The sequence below is a fragment of the Pyxicephalus adspersus genome, chromosome 12 (genome assembly GCF_032062135.1).
Source record: "Pyxicephalus adspersus chromosome 12, UCB_Pads_2.0, whole genome shotgun sequence".
In the NCBI taxonomy this organism is placed as follows: domain Eukaryota; kingdom Metazoa; phylum Chordata; class Amphibia; order Anura; family Pyxicephalidae; genus Pyxicephalus; species Pyxicephalus adspersus.
The window spans coordinates 29,308,084-29,321,299 of record NC_092869.1 but is presented as its reverse complement, the minus strand read 5'-3'; positions in this window follow the sequence as shown (position 1 = coordinate 29,321,299).

Sequence of the window (13,216 nt, the reverse complement as noted above, 5' to 3'; positions counted from 1 at the left end):
ATAAGGGGAGGAAAAAATATGAATTTGTCCTTCTTCATAAGAAGGAATGTGGTTAAAGTGGCATGCATACCAGGCAGTGTATACGGGAGGGATTTTGTGGAACGTAGCAAGTATTCAGATTTCCTCCTAAATGGCCTAATAAAAACAGCCAAACAATGGCGAACTGGAGTTTCTGGTTAAATTTACAGAGAGACGGGTGGTTCTGTACAGCTAGCCATATGATTTTCATACTTCTTTCACACGGCCTAACAGTGTCTAGCTACATTGGTGATGAATCACAAGAAATATATATAAAATATTCAGTATTCAAATTAAGTATTCAAATTTAGTATTGAGTTACAACATCCTAGTGTATTTTCAATTTTCCACTTTTGTGCTTATATGACAATGGCAATACACAAAGTACAGTATCCCAGCGCAACACATTAAATTTAAGCTGAACAACTGAATTCAGTAATGTCACAATATTTTTTTTCTATGAAATACTAAGTGGGCTGCACTGTTTTCACAAATAGTATAGAAACGTAAAAATAGTCAAATATAATATATATTAAACACCTGCATTTCAGTAATGTGCATGTGTGTATACAGACTCACATACATCACTGTCCTATTATATTAAAGGCTAGAGGCAAATTCATTTTACTTGTACGTTTGGCTACAATTAATTTTATGATGCCAGTGACCCCTCTGCCTAATTGTAGTTCCAAAATAAATGATTTCATTAAAACCCACAACCTATTTATAGGATCTTCTGCGGTTTCACTAATGGGCTGTGTATTGGAGGTGTTCCATTAGACTGAATTTTAATGGCCATCAGTGTGATCTCAGAACAGTGCTTGATAAAGTGCCCACTGTACAACTGTGTTACTTCAGTGGCCCCCCAGTGACCTCTGAGAGCTCCTTCTAGGGTGCTGTAATTACATAAGCCACAAATGCTTCACTGTGTGGATTCTACTAATGAGCTTTTTAATGTACTTGTTTAATTATTCATAACTCACATTTTATGTCTGCAAAATTTCACACAATTAGTGACACATGACACTCGGCTACAATTGGCACCCATTTTGTGTTGTATTCATTTGCAAAATAAAGTGCGCCATATAATAATAAACATTTTACTGACCCTGTGCTGTGTCTGGCTAGTTTTTCTAACGGGACCCATAGGAGTTAGATAGCAGTTAGAAGCTCCAACCACCGGTAATCATTGTTTAAAATACATAAAGTAGTATTCTCATAGCATGTGAGTTTTCCCTCTTCAGTATGCAAACAACTTTAGCCCTGGATTAAATTTGAAATATTAATTGACCTGTAAAATCAAACCTAATGGAGCAGTGTTACCCCTAAGTTTGGTCTACTAGGATGGTGTCTGCAGAAGACTTAGGCTACATACACACGTGCAATAATTGTCGTTGGAAAGGATCTTTCACAGCCCTTTCCAACGACTAACGACTGCCTGATGCATGAATGAGTGTTGTAGATACAGCACTGTTCTACTCCATAGAGAGGGAAGGGGGAGAATGACAGAGTGGCACCCTGCTGCGCTCTCTCCCCTTCACTTCCATTACGATTGTTCTTTGTCCATCGTCCGTGTATCCACCAGAACGGTCGTTCGGACGATGGACGACTGGCGCTGTACACATGCCAGATTCTCGCCCAATATCAGCCCTGAGCTGCTTATCAGGCGAGAACCATTGGACTTGTGTATGTAGCTTAAAAGTACACCTAAAGATATTGATTAGGTACTAATATATGGTGTCGGACGATGGACGGCAATCACTGTACACACATAAGATTTTCAGACTAGAACAATTGCACGTGTGTATGTAGCCTTAGATCAGACTAGAGGTCCTGTCACTGATGGCATCTTGCTTCCATTTTGGCTGGACTAGTAAAGCATCATTCCCTCTCAGGTGGAAACATCTTTCTTGACATCGAGGAAGTCATTTTGATACTTTTCTTGGAAAATTGAGATAGTATTGCTGGTGCGTCATAGTCCTTTGTGTGATGTGGTTTCTCTTTACCCTTGGGTATTTAACAGTAAAGGTTCTCACCAGAGCATAGAAACCCTGTTCTCCAAATGGGTGACCATATAAGATGGGCAAGGCTAGGGAATGATTCATGGATTCAGTGGCTGAGATGTAGGCCATTCAGAGTGATGGTGGCTACTCAGACTTTTGGAGAATCCTCCACAGGGTGGGCTCTAGTGTTCCAGACCTGGTGCATTAGCTTTCCTCCCCCAACTGTACAACCAACACAGCTAAGTGTGAATACAATGTTAAAAGGCCATCACCTTATGAGTCTGTTACTATTGTTAGAACAGAGTGCTTTCCCGTCAGTAGTGTGCTCCCAGCAGTTGGTCTGCAGTGAAAGTAAACAGGCAAGTGCGGCTTGTCCATCATACTGGAAGCATCTGTTCAGTATATGTGAGCTTCATCTGTAAGTTACTAAAATGTTTATTCTCCTGTAGGTGACCAATTGACCAATTTGCAGTAAGGAATGGGTACTTCTTTTCATACCTGCCTGATGGTTCATGGGCACAGTGGGCTATGACTCCAACAAATATATGCAACGTACAAACTATATCCCAACTGTCGGTTGACAAATGCTTTCCTTGTGATCTGACCAAAATAGGCAATTTTGAAAACTTTTGACATGGAAGCTGCAGTTGCTAACTCTTCATTCTAAAGATGCTACTTGGCTGATTATCACACAGCTTCAATGTTGTTAATTTTCAAAAAAAGTATGCAGATAAAGAGTTTTGACTTTTCTAATCCACATACTTGCTCTATGACTCAAAAATATTGAAAATCACCAAATCAGCCAAGCAACTAACATTAGTAAAAAAAAAGGGGAACAATGACAATACCTATATATCACTTTGTAAGCCTTGGCCTTTCTCTAAAGAGAACCTTTTCATTCTATTCTAACCCTATACAATAGAATGTGCATTATAGTGCATGTCAAACCACACATCATAGAGCATGTTATTGTAACACACCACTGTGCACTATATGCATGTTGATGTGTGTTGCTATATGTTCCCTTTGATTGTTAATTGCATACAAATGCACATATCAGGCAGTCTTACTATTAGCCACCACTTTTACAACTATATGGTGTACAGCAGCGGTTCCTAACCCCAAATCCGCGGGCCACTAGTCAGAAAGAATGACCCTGCTTGGGGGGGTGCACCGGCCTGGGCCGAGGACCACGTCTTCGTTACACATCGCAAACTCAGGGTGGTGGGCGGGTTGTGTCTCTGGAGGCTTACCCTGCCATGGGACAGTGGGTGGTTTCTGGCATCATGATGTCACTCTGGGGAAAGTTTCTTCCCCTTTGAGTGACACACGGCTCCCCACACATGCGTGGTCCAGAGTCTGTGCATCTAGTGGACCACAAGCTCCAAAAGGTTGGGGACCACTGGTATGCATTATTTGTATAATTAAAGTCTTTAGGCTACTGGAGACTGTTTCTTTAGTAGTGGGGATTCCCAAAGGAAATAATGGAATTCAGAGGTGTAAATTTCAAACATTCCAAATGCACTTTTGGCGCCATCACCACTTTACAAAATTAGTGTACATGGTTTCAAGGAAGGTAAACAGGTCCAATGCTTTTCTTTAAATATGGAGAACAGATAGTCCAATTAAGTAAATGGAGTCTCTGATAATTCATTCCATCTGAGCCAATATGGATGGCCAAAGATCATGAACCCGGAAGAGTGCCGGGTAAAGATGCCAGCGCCTGTGATGGAGTGAGAAGAGGATAGCGTACATAAAAAATTCCAAACAGGCAGGTAATTTCATTTTATTGTAGTAGACACATTGCTTATTTCTCCTGCTATAAGGATCCTACCTGCTCACAATTTTTACTCTTGCTTTAATACTGCCTTGCTTTGTTCTCAACACTTAACAATCCAATCCCCAGAAAGCTTCAAAATATCTCTATACACCAGGGAATGTATTTATAAAATACATTCTGCAAATCTAGTAATAAAGCATAAAAATTACACACTGCTTAATGTCCAATTTCAACATAATAGAACAGAACAAAAAGCTGCTAACAGATTGTCTTTTATGTGATATTAGCCCTGAGGTGAGCTCATCACAGTGTGCAGAAAATTCAATTTACATTAACTTACACAACATAGAACTGTGCCTAAAAGCCATCTATTGTGTTGTCTTGTAAGAGCCTATTATACACAGGACACCTTTCAGGGATATACAGGGAATAAAGCAGCACAAAAGCAATCTTTGTAATGTTTTGTATGCCGCTAAATGATTACTGATTATTGGACAGTCTAGGGTCATGGCTATCTTTCATATTGTTTAGAAGATCAGGGAAATGGGTAAGGTTTATTACCATTTTATTCACCAGACAGGTAAATAAGACTTAATCCTTGTGATAGCTTTAAATTAACATTGAAGCATAGAGAAAATCATATTTAAAGTACATGTAAACCCAAGAAAAAAATGTAATGTATTTCAGCTTTATAGTCCTTAGAGGTGATGGCTAATTTTCAATCCTTTATTCGCATCTGATGATCCAGCACGCAACACTCTCCTGATTTATGGTAACACGGCTAATTGTATCAACTGAGAAGTAGTGTTGTCCTAGGAAAGGATTACAAACCCTTCCATCTCCTGCCCTCCCCCCCACATATCATAGAGCAGGGGGTGTCAAACTTTGGCCCGGGGGCCAAATCTGGCCCACAATTTCCTTTTTTTGGCCCCAAATGGAATCCTAAATATAAACTGCAGCTGGCCCGACGCTGCAATGAAATAGCGCCCCTACTACAATCCCCGGCATCACTCGCGTCCATAGACCAGCGGGCTCTCTGCCTATGTATGGCCCCGCATTGGACTATTTTATAGATGCAAATAATGACAGATGTTGTAGTAGAGGCCTTTTTCAATGAAGTGGTAGTTCCAGTGGTAAACCACTCATAAGATTTAGCCCCGCATTGGCCGCGACTAGCATTTCTAGCACTTAACCTTAGCTACACGTGGGAGGTGCCAGAAGGCTTTGGAGTTACAGGGGCTTCTTGGTGACCCATGGCCTTGTGCGATAAAGCCGTGTCTCAGGCTGTGCATAGCCTGCTGTTATCCAAGTTAAGGCGGCTGTGATCGAATCAAGGTTTTATATCTAATTAGATAGAAAAACTTCCTCAATTTTTTCAATAAATTTCAAAGCTGGCCCACAACTTTGTCTAAGTTTTAATTTTGGTCCACTGTGTATTTGAGTTTGACACGCCTGTCATAGAGGTTGGGGTTCTAAAGCTCTAATTGGTAATTAGGAATAATTTAACTGATAAGGGAAATACAAAGACAGAAAGCTTAAGATTACTGTCAGGACAAACTGGTATTTTTTGCACATCAGACAGATATATTACAACATTTGGCATATTTCAAAGACCAAAATGGGAGAAATAAGGGAACTCATTGTTAGAGTTTACAACCTGGAAAATCACCCATTACTTAAATCTATTCCCACAATTATATGCTTATTTCAGCATGCCAGCAATAATCATTTTTATATGAAAACTCATTTTTCAGTTCCCCTTCTGTATATGTTGTCCCTACCAAGGATTTTTGAAGTCCTAAGCTTCAGAAGAGGATGAATTTGCAAGCAGCATTGTCAGCCCTAGATACAATTCCCTATGTAAAGGTGCAGTGAAGTCTTCAGCCAGTGCTCAAACCTTCCAAGAGGTACGTCATCACAAAAACCAGCAAGAAAGAGCAATGCAAATGCAATGTTTCAGTGGTCATGTGAGAGCTGCAAATCATTAATAATTTTTTTTCTTTGGTTTTAATATGTTCTTAATACTGCATTCAACCATATGTTAAAATTATTAAACCTTGTCATCTTAAATTTGCTGCACTTGTGTGCCTATTAAACATATGAATAATTGTTTTTGATTGTAATTATTATTATTCCACATATATTATTAGGTAAATATGCTCTTTTTTGTATCAGAGAGCCCTAATTGGACACATGGTGCACAAAAAAGGACAGACCTGCGAGCTCAACAGAAGACACCAACAACAGACGGCTCCCTTTAAAGGTCTCATTGAGAGGTTAGCCGCAGCCTGTTCGCCCTGGGGCAATTTCGGAGAACCTAATACCTGGGCAACTGCTGATGGTATTGGATAGACCTCTGTGTGATTCCTCGAGCAGGCCGCTGCCATAGCAATTTTTGCATCAAAGAGCCAAGTTAAAAGTGACAACAGCGTCCAGATTTTTATCAGGCAGCCTGTGGCAATAGTAATAAGCTGTTTGGTTTGCAGGTAAAGAGCTCTATTATGAACAGATGGCCAGCTAGAAGTTATGCACAGTTTGCACCTTTTATCTGAGTCAGGGAATATAGAAGAAATCATCAAAGGCAAGGACTTAATTGATGGCAGAGCTAAAGTCACCATCAAATGCATAGATCACTGTTTCCTAATTGTACAGACATCTGTAATGGTAGTCGAATCTTAGTGAATGTAGTAATTACCTCGCTATAGGATGTGATCATTGACTTAAAGTGGACCCGTGCTTTGGATATTTAGGGTAAAGTAACAGGTCTGCTGGATTTGCTTCCTTCTCTTTGCTACTGATGCTTATCCTCTGTTTGATCTGGGGCTTCCCTACTTTTTTAGCTGAGCCACTCCAAAACCCATGCATCATGGAAACTCCATGCAGAACCCATGCATCATGGGTTTTGGGGCTTACATTGGCCACGGGCCCATTGAAACCATTGTGCTGCATTTTAAATGGCATCCAATGCATTTTTGTTGTGGTCCCCTGCATAGGAAAAAATATGTTTTCTGGTGTGGTATGTTGGCAACCCATTCATCCATGGCAGCATAAATAATTTACCCATGTTAACACAATGAACCATTTAAAGCCCAACACCAGTCCCCATATTTGAGGCAATACAATAATCCTCACCTGGTTATATTGCAGATTCAGAATTTTCAGCCATCTTAACTGGTCAGGCCAAGATTACATAACTAACATGCATGTGCACAGGAATTCATTTATTTATGGTAGCCAGGTAAGCAGGGATTGTACATGACACAAACTATTGCAAACAGGCATTTCTTTTATTGCAGAAAAGATATAGTTTATCCCTTCTGCAAAAAAAAAACTGCTTGCATTTTTTATTTGGCTTAGTTTCTCTAACAATACTTGGGAAATTTACATTACCCTTTCTTTGTAAAATATATAGAAATCCAACTGCTAAATTCTCATGTAATCTTTAACAAGGCAATGTAATTTAAAAGGTTCAATGGCTATACCAATGTCTTTATTTAAAAGAATACATGCTGATTGACCATGTCAGGCACATAGTCCTATAGGATGACAATGCCCTGTGTTGTAGCTGTAGGGGATTTGCAAGATGCAACAAAGTATAAAATAATTTTATTATTATTTTGTAACTATAGTTAAGAATTGTGCTCTTATTATTTCCCTCTCTGGAGTTTTTACCTACCTGGGCAGCACGGTGGCTCAGGTGGTAGCACTCCGGCCTTTATAACACTAGGTCTCCTGTTTGCATCTTGGCCAGGGCACTATCTGCATGGAGTTTGCATGTACTCCCCATGTTTGCATGGATTTCCTCCCACATTCCAAAAAAAAAAAAAAATGCAGTTAGGTAAATTGGCTTCCCCACAAAGACATTGTGACTTTGTAAAGTGCTGCGTAATATTAATGCTAAATATAATCAGTTTTGTTACATTTGATACCTGCATTGATATATTTTGCATTTGTCTACATGTACGATCCTTAATAAATATGTTAACAGATATGTAAAAAAAATCCCCACTATCCTTTATATTACACAGTGGTTTACCAATCTAAATGTCACTCCATTAGGATTTCCATTGACTTTAATTTACCAAATACAAATTCTCATCATTGTTGTCACCTTGGCTGTTTTTGCTTTTCACCCAGTTAGCCATTCACAATGTACAAGCTGCAGGCTATAATAAATAAACCTTGAATAAAAGAACATCCTAAACCTAAAGTCAACAAAACCAAATGAGATATTTAGCAGTACAAGTGGGCCATCCCATTTCACATAAGTTTACACACTATGTTAATGAGGTAATACCCTCCGCATTGCAGGATTAGGGCAGAGGTTAGGCCACAGAAAACAAATTGAGGATATCAGAGTGTAAACTTCAGCCTGTCCTTTACAGGGCACAAAGTGATTATGATAAAACCTATTGGTATGTGTGAAGACTCCTTCCCTGGTGTCTCATTAATTGTCTGAGTTGAAAGAGTCACTCTGTCCTGCTGATGGCTTGAGCAGCTGGGGCTTGTTTACCCGAAAACACTTCTCTGATAAGACCATGCTGTAGAAAAAGGCTAAAGACAAAGTAAACAGTAACATCACTGGGTGAATGTAATGTGTATTGTCTTCTGTGTTAGTATTGCTATACAAAAATTTACACCTCCATTGGTATGCGCCACCAAATTTTAGATTGCCTTGTAATCACGTAGGTTGTATTGACTGTTGGATATTATGCATGGCACATTCTAAGTGGACAAATGATGAAGTGCAACCATTAGGAACCCAGAGAAGCCAGTTGTATCAGTTTTACACAGTGTTTCTCAACCAGGGTTCTTGTAAATCCTAGGATTTCTCCAGAAGTAATAAGCAGTTCTTGAGCAGTTAAGCTACATAGACACGTGCAATATTTGTCGTTGGAAACAAATGATTAACAACCGAATGTTCGATAATCGTTAACAAAAAAGTGCACAATGACAGACCAATGATGTCGATAAATGAGCAATGTCGCTGGAAATGAACGACCGTCCTGGCGGATCCGTTTGGGCGACGTTCACTATCTATTGTGTGTACAGTTGAGTAGTGATCGTGGATGGTTCTGCAGTACACTTTCCCCGGTACACGTCACTTCTTGCATCATTCAAACGATCGTATCTAGTGTGTGTACATTATTGGTGGATTATATTTAAATGATCGTATCGTTACAGCATGTACAGAAAAACGTGCACAATACGATTGTTCAAAATAAACGTTGATCTGTCCTTGGTCGTTCGTTTTTAATAACAATTATTGCCCCTACCTGTCCCCAGAGATCACCAAACTCTATATGCTTTTATCATCTCTTCTCTGGACTACTGTAACATCCTCCTCTTTGGTATTCCACTAACCCAACTCTCTCCTCTACCATCTATTATGAATGCTGCAGTCATCCTTCCCATCACTCTCCTTCTGCTGCATCTCCTTGTAGTTCTCTTCACTGCATTCCATTTCACCTTCACCCTTCTAACCTGGTAAAAAAATACTCCCCCAGCTGATGACCTACAACTGACTTCCTCACTCATAACCTCATCACACGCACAGCTCCAAGACTTTTCTTACTGTGCTCATTTAAAAGAACACTCAAAACCCATTTTTTCAAACTTGCCTACCCGTCTTCTTCTGTCTTTTGAAACCATCACTACTTCCCCCCACAACATGTCTCCCTCCTATTGTGTATTACTTCCTCTATCTCCTGAATTGTAAGCCCTTCTGGGCAGGGTCCTCTCCTCCTCTTGTGTCACTCACTGTATTCGTCTGTCATTTGCAACCCCTATTTATTGTACAGTGCTGCGTAATATGTTGGTGCTATATAAATCCTGTTCATTAATATTATTAATAATAATAATAATTATAATAATAATTATTATTATTAATATTGCACATGTGTGTACCTAGCCTAATTGTTTCTCAGGTCAGTTACCACTAATACCAATTATGATTTTTTTCTTTTTGGCTATCTACAAGGATGGCATTCTTCTCAATAGCCAGCAATTTAAGAGGAATTCTTCCCATGACCACCATGTTAAAGCGAAAGTAAACTAAAAAACTGACTCATCTTTACTTTTGCAGATCTGTTGGTCCTTCGGGAGGTTTTCTGGATTGGGACGTGTCATCCTGGAATCTGCCTTTGTCCTGGTGCCGCCATCTTCTTTGCCCTTCTTCCACCTTCTGCCAATGTCACCCAATCTCGCTCTGTTCCTGGGCGACTTTGGAGCCCTAGTTTGGTAGGTGGGTAAAAAAAGAGTGCCGATCCTACTGCGCATGCGTGAGATAGGCATTTTCGTTTTCCCCATGCTCCTTCTGCACATGTCCAAGATCGTATGTATCCCAAGAGGCTCTGCGGCGATAAAGACAGAAGAAAAAGGGGTTTACCAAGGGTTTTAACCCCCCAAAAAAGAAGGTAATTATTACCTTAGAAAAAAAGGGTTGTCTACCCTTTCATGTAAGGTAAAAATTTTACATTAGGTCCACTTTAATGTTAAGGGCTGTGGATATGGTAATCTTAGTACGGGCTCCCTAAGGCCTGAAAGTTATTTCAATGGTTCTCATTTATTTTGCACACCTATTATTTATTGAGCAACTCCTTTCAAATAACTCCTTCCCAAAGTGCTGAAGGGTTGGTAATGACTTCCTGGGGATACTGATGACTCAGTAAATGAAACCAAACAGTAAACTTCATTGGAGGAAGAGCTGATACCAACCTCTTGGAGGTTACTCTAAATCTGAGGTTCCCATGGTGCTGTTAGTAATAGCTGTGGGCAAGAAGGTAGCATAGAGTTGCTATTTAAATTTGGGTTAATTTTTGGATAAATGTTGGGTAAATGTGATGGGAACACCATGTCCTATCCTTTGGTAATACACTCATTATTGTTTATGTATGTGACTGACAAAAACAAACGACTGTTACTTTCCAGTGCCGAGAAAGACCCTTGTGCTCCAAGTAAAAGTAGAGGTTTCTCTGCAGAGGTCCAACACACCCCATCATAAATAAGATCCAGAGCTCCCCAATCAGCAGGGCTCATGAGCTTTGTTAATTGCAGAAATATTGCCCTGACACAATATTGCCCTGGGAGGGGGCATGTTGGAACACTGTAGAGAGACCACTGCTTCCACAACGAGAGAGGTCCCACAATACATCATGCTAAAAGGTAATGGGTTTTACTGTTCTAAAGTAAACTATTGACATTTTCTGTTTTAATGCAAACTAACTGGTCGATTTATAAAGCAATGAATCTGACATTCGCTGAAATATTCCCTGGAGAACAATCTTCCAGGTCCATGTGTTTCAATGGCAGTATTGATTCTCTATGTTACAGTGAATGTCATATTCAGTGCTATAAAAAAAGGCCAACTGGGCTTTACCAAATTAACATTTCTGTATTTGCATTTTAAATACCCCATGTAAAGCATCATAAACACTTCCATTAGGAAGAGCTCCACCCTCACCTATCTAGAGAATGGGAGAAAGCTCTCACACATGACAGATGAGCTTAGATCCCTGGACTGATATGGAGACAGATTAGTTTTGGCCCGCATCTGCTTTTTGAAGAGAGTGGTATTTTCCAAGCACCTTTTTCTTTTTTAAATCTAATAAGTGCAGTGAGTAAAATCACGTTATCAGATTGCTCTTCATTTCCACAACAGTATTTTATTTCAGACAAGAGGAGTTCAAAAGATTCTACATATGTAGAGATAAAACGGAAGATTCAAGTCCCTACAAACAGGATTGATTTCTGCAGCATCTGTACTCACAGCCACCCTAGGGACTTGCAGTTGGCAATGATTAGGATAGGGTAGCAATGCCACATGTCATGGATGCGCAGATTTCTAGCAGCATCACTGTTCTGCTTTCAAATTCCAATTATAAAATATTTATCACAATTAAATTAGACAAAGAGGGAGAAGCAAATCTCAGCAAAACTAATCTGCAGACAGTTGCAAGGTTTGCTTCACCAGATGGGTATTGACTATAACAAGTTGGACTTTCCGGAACTGCTTGCTATGTGTAAGAAAATTGTGGTTATTTGTACCCCACATCTTTGGGGACAAATGGGGTGGGGAGTATCCAGTAGGAATACTGCTTTTATTTGCTTCCATTTGCTTATAGGGGCAGATAGTTTTTATGGTGTAGTATTCCACACTAGGTGGAAACTCATTGACAAAAACTTACTCTAGGCCTGTCTCTGGCATTGGTGGGTGAATATTATTGGCAGATAACTTAGGTGTTTGATGTTAACAAAACAACACTGAGTATCTGAAATGCTTCCTCAAAGCTTCTACGTGGAGAATGCGCTTAAAAGAATGAAGGAACAAGAAGCAAATGCCATCCATATCACCCAGGGCAGGAAGAGGTAGACATTCTCATTAATTGGGCCATTCTGTCCAGCATTTGGGGAACATTTAAAACACTCTTGCGCCAAATAGGAAGTGGGATGCCAGCTCCCTGCATCCCCTGCTATTCCGTCATTGGAAAACTGGAGAACATGGTGGACATTGGTCTGTTCAACCACTTTCCACCCAATGGGAATTGCAATTTCCAGTATTCAATTCACCCACGAGTTAAATTAACCACCAGAATTGGTTGATTGTAAAAAAAAAAACTATATTGAAACACAGACATTTTGCTCTAAAAAAACAAGTAAAGTATAGTAAATTAAATATTGCATGCATTATGATTTTGAGATTAACAGAATTGGCAGCACATATGTGGCTCCTTCCACAAGCTAGCTGAAGTTGGCCATTCACTAGCCAGTTGGTGCATGACCAGTGTAGAGTATGGAAATTTACTTGATATTGATCGTTCATCTGGTTACCTGTGCACCTGCCAACCAGCTCAGATCAGCCTCAACTAATTGCCAGCGGATGGGAGTACTGCTCAATTATGGACAGAACTGGGTTGTTAGTGTGAATGACGGGATATGAATGTGGAGGCTGATCCCATTACCTGGTAGATTTTTGGGAGCACACTGGGCTGAAAAAGATACACATTGGTCAAACAAATATTGGGCACTCCTAAATGAAAGGCTCCCATTTTTTTTTCAATGTTTTTATGGAATCAATGTTTTTATGATTCAATGTTTTTATGGAATCTAATGACTAGTCTTTTGGCTGGTTCAGTCCTGTGGTCTGCAGTCCAGCGTTGTTCCCAACAGATGGCACCTTGCCAGCCATTAAGCCGCTTACACTTGGTTTTTGACTGAGGATGGTAGTGATGGGTATGAAACCACTCCATGCCACCCCCATTCATTCTTTATTGGGCTGTCATGGGTAGACATTACATGTAGTGTTCCCCCACGAAGACAATGGTTCACTTGCATGAGGAAGCAGTAACCGCTTTGCAACCTCACTTCCTGCTTGAACCTATCTATCTATCTATCTATTCTATATCTATCTATCTAT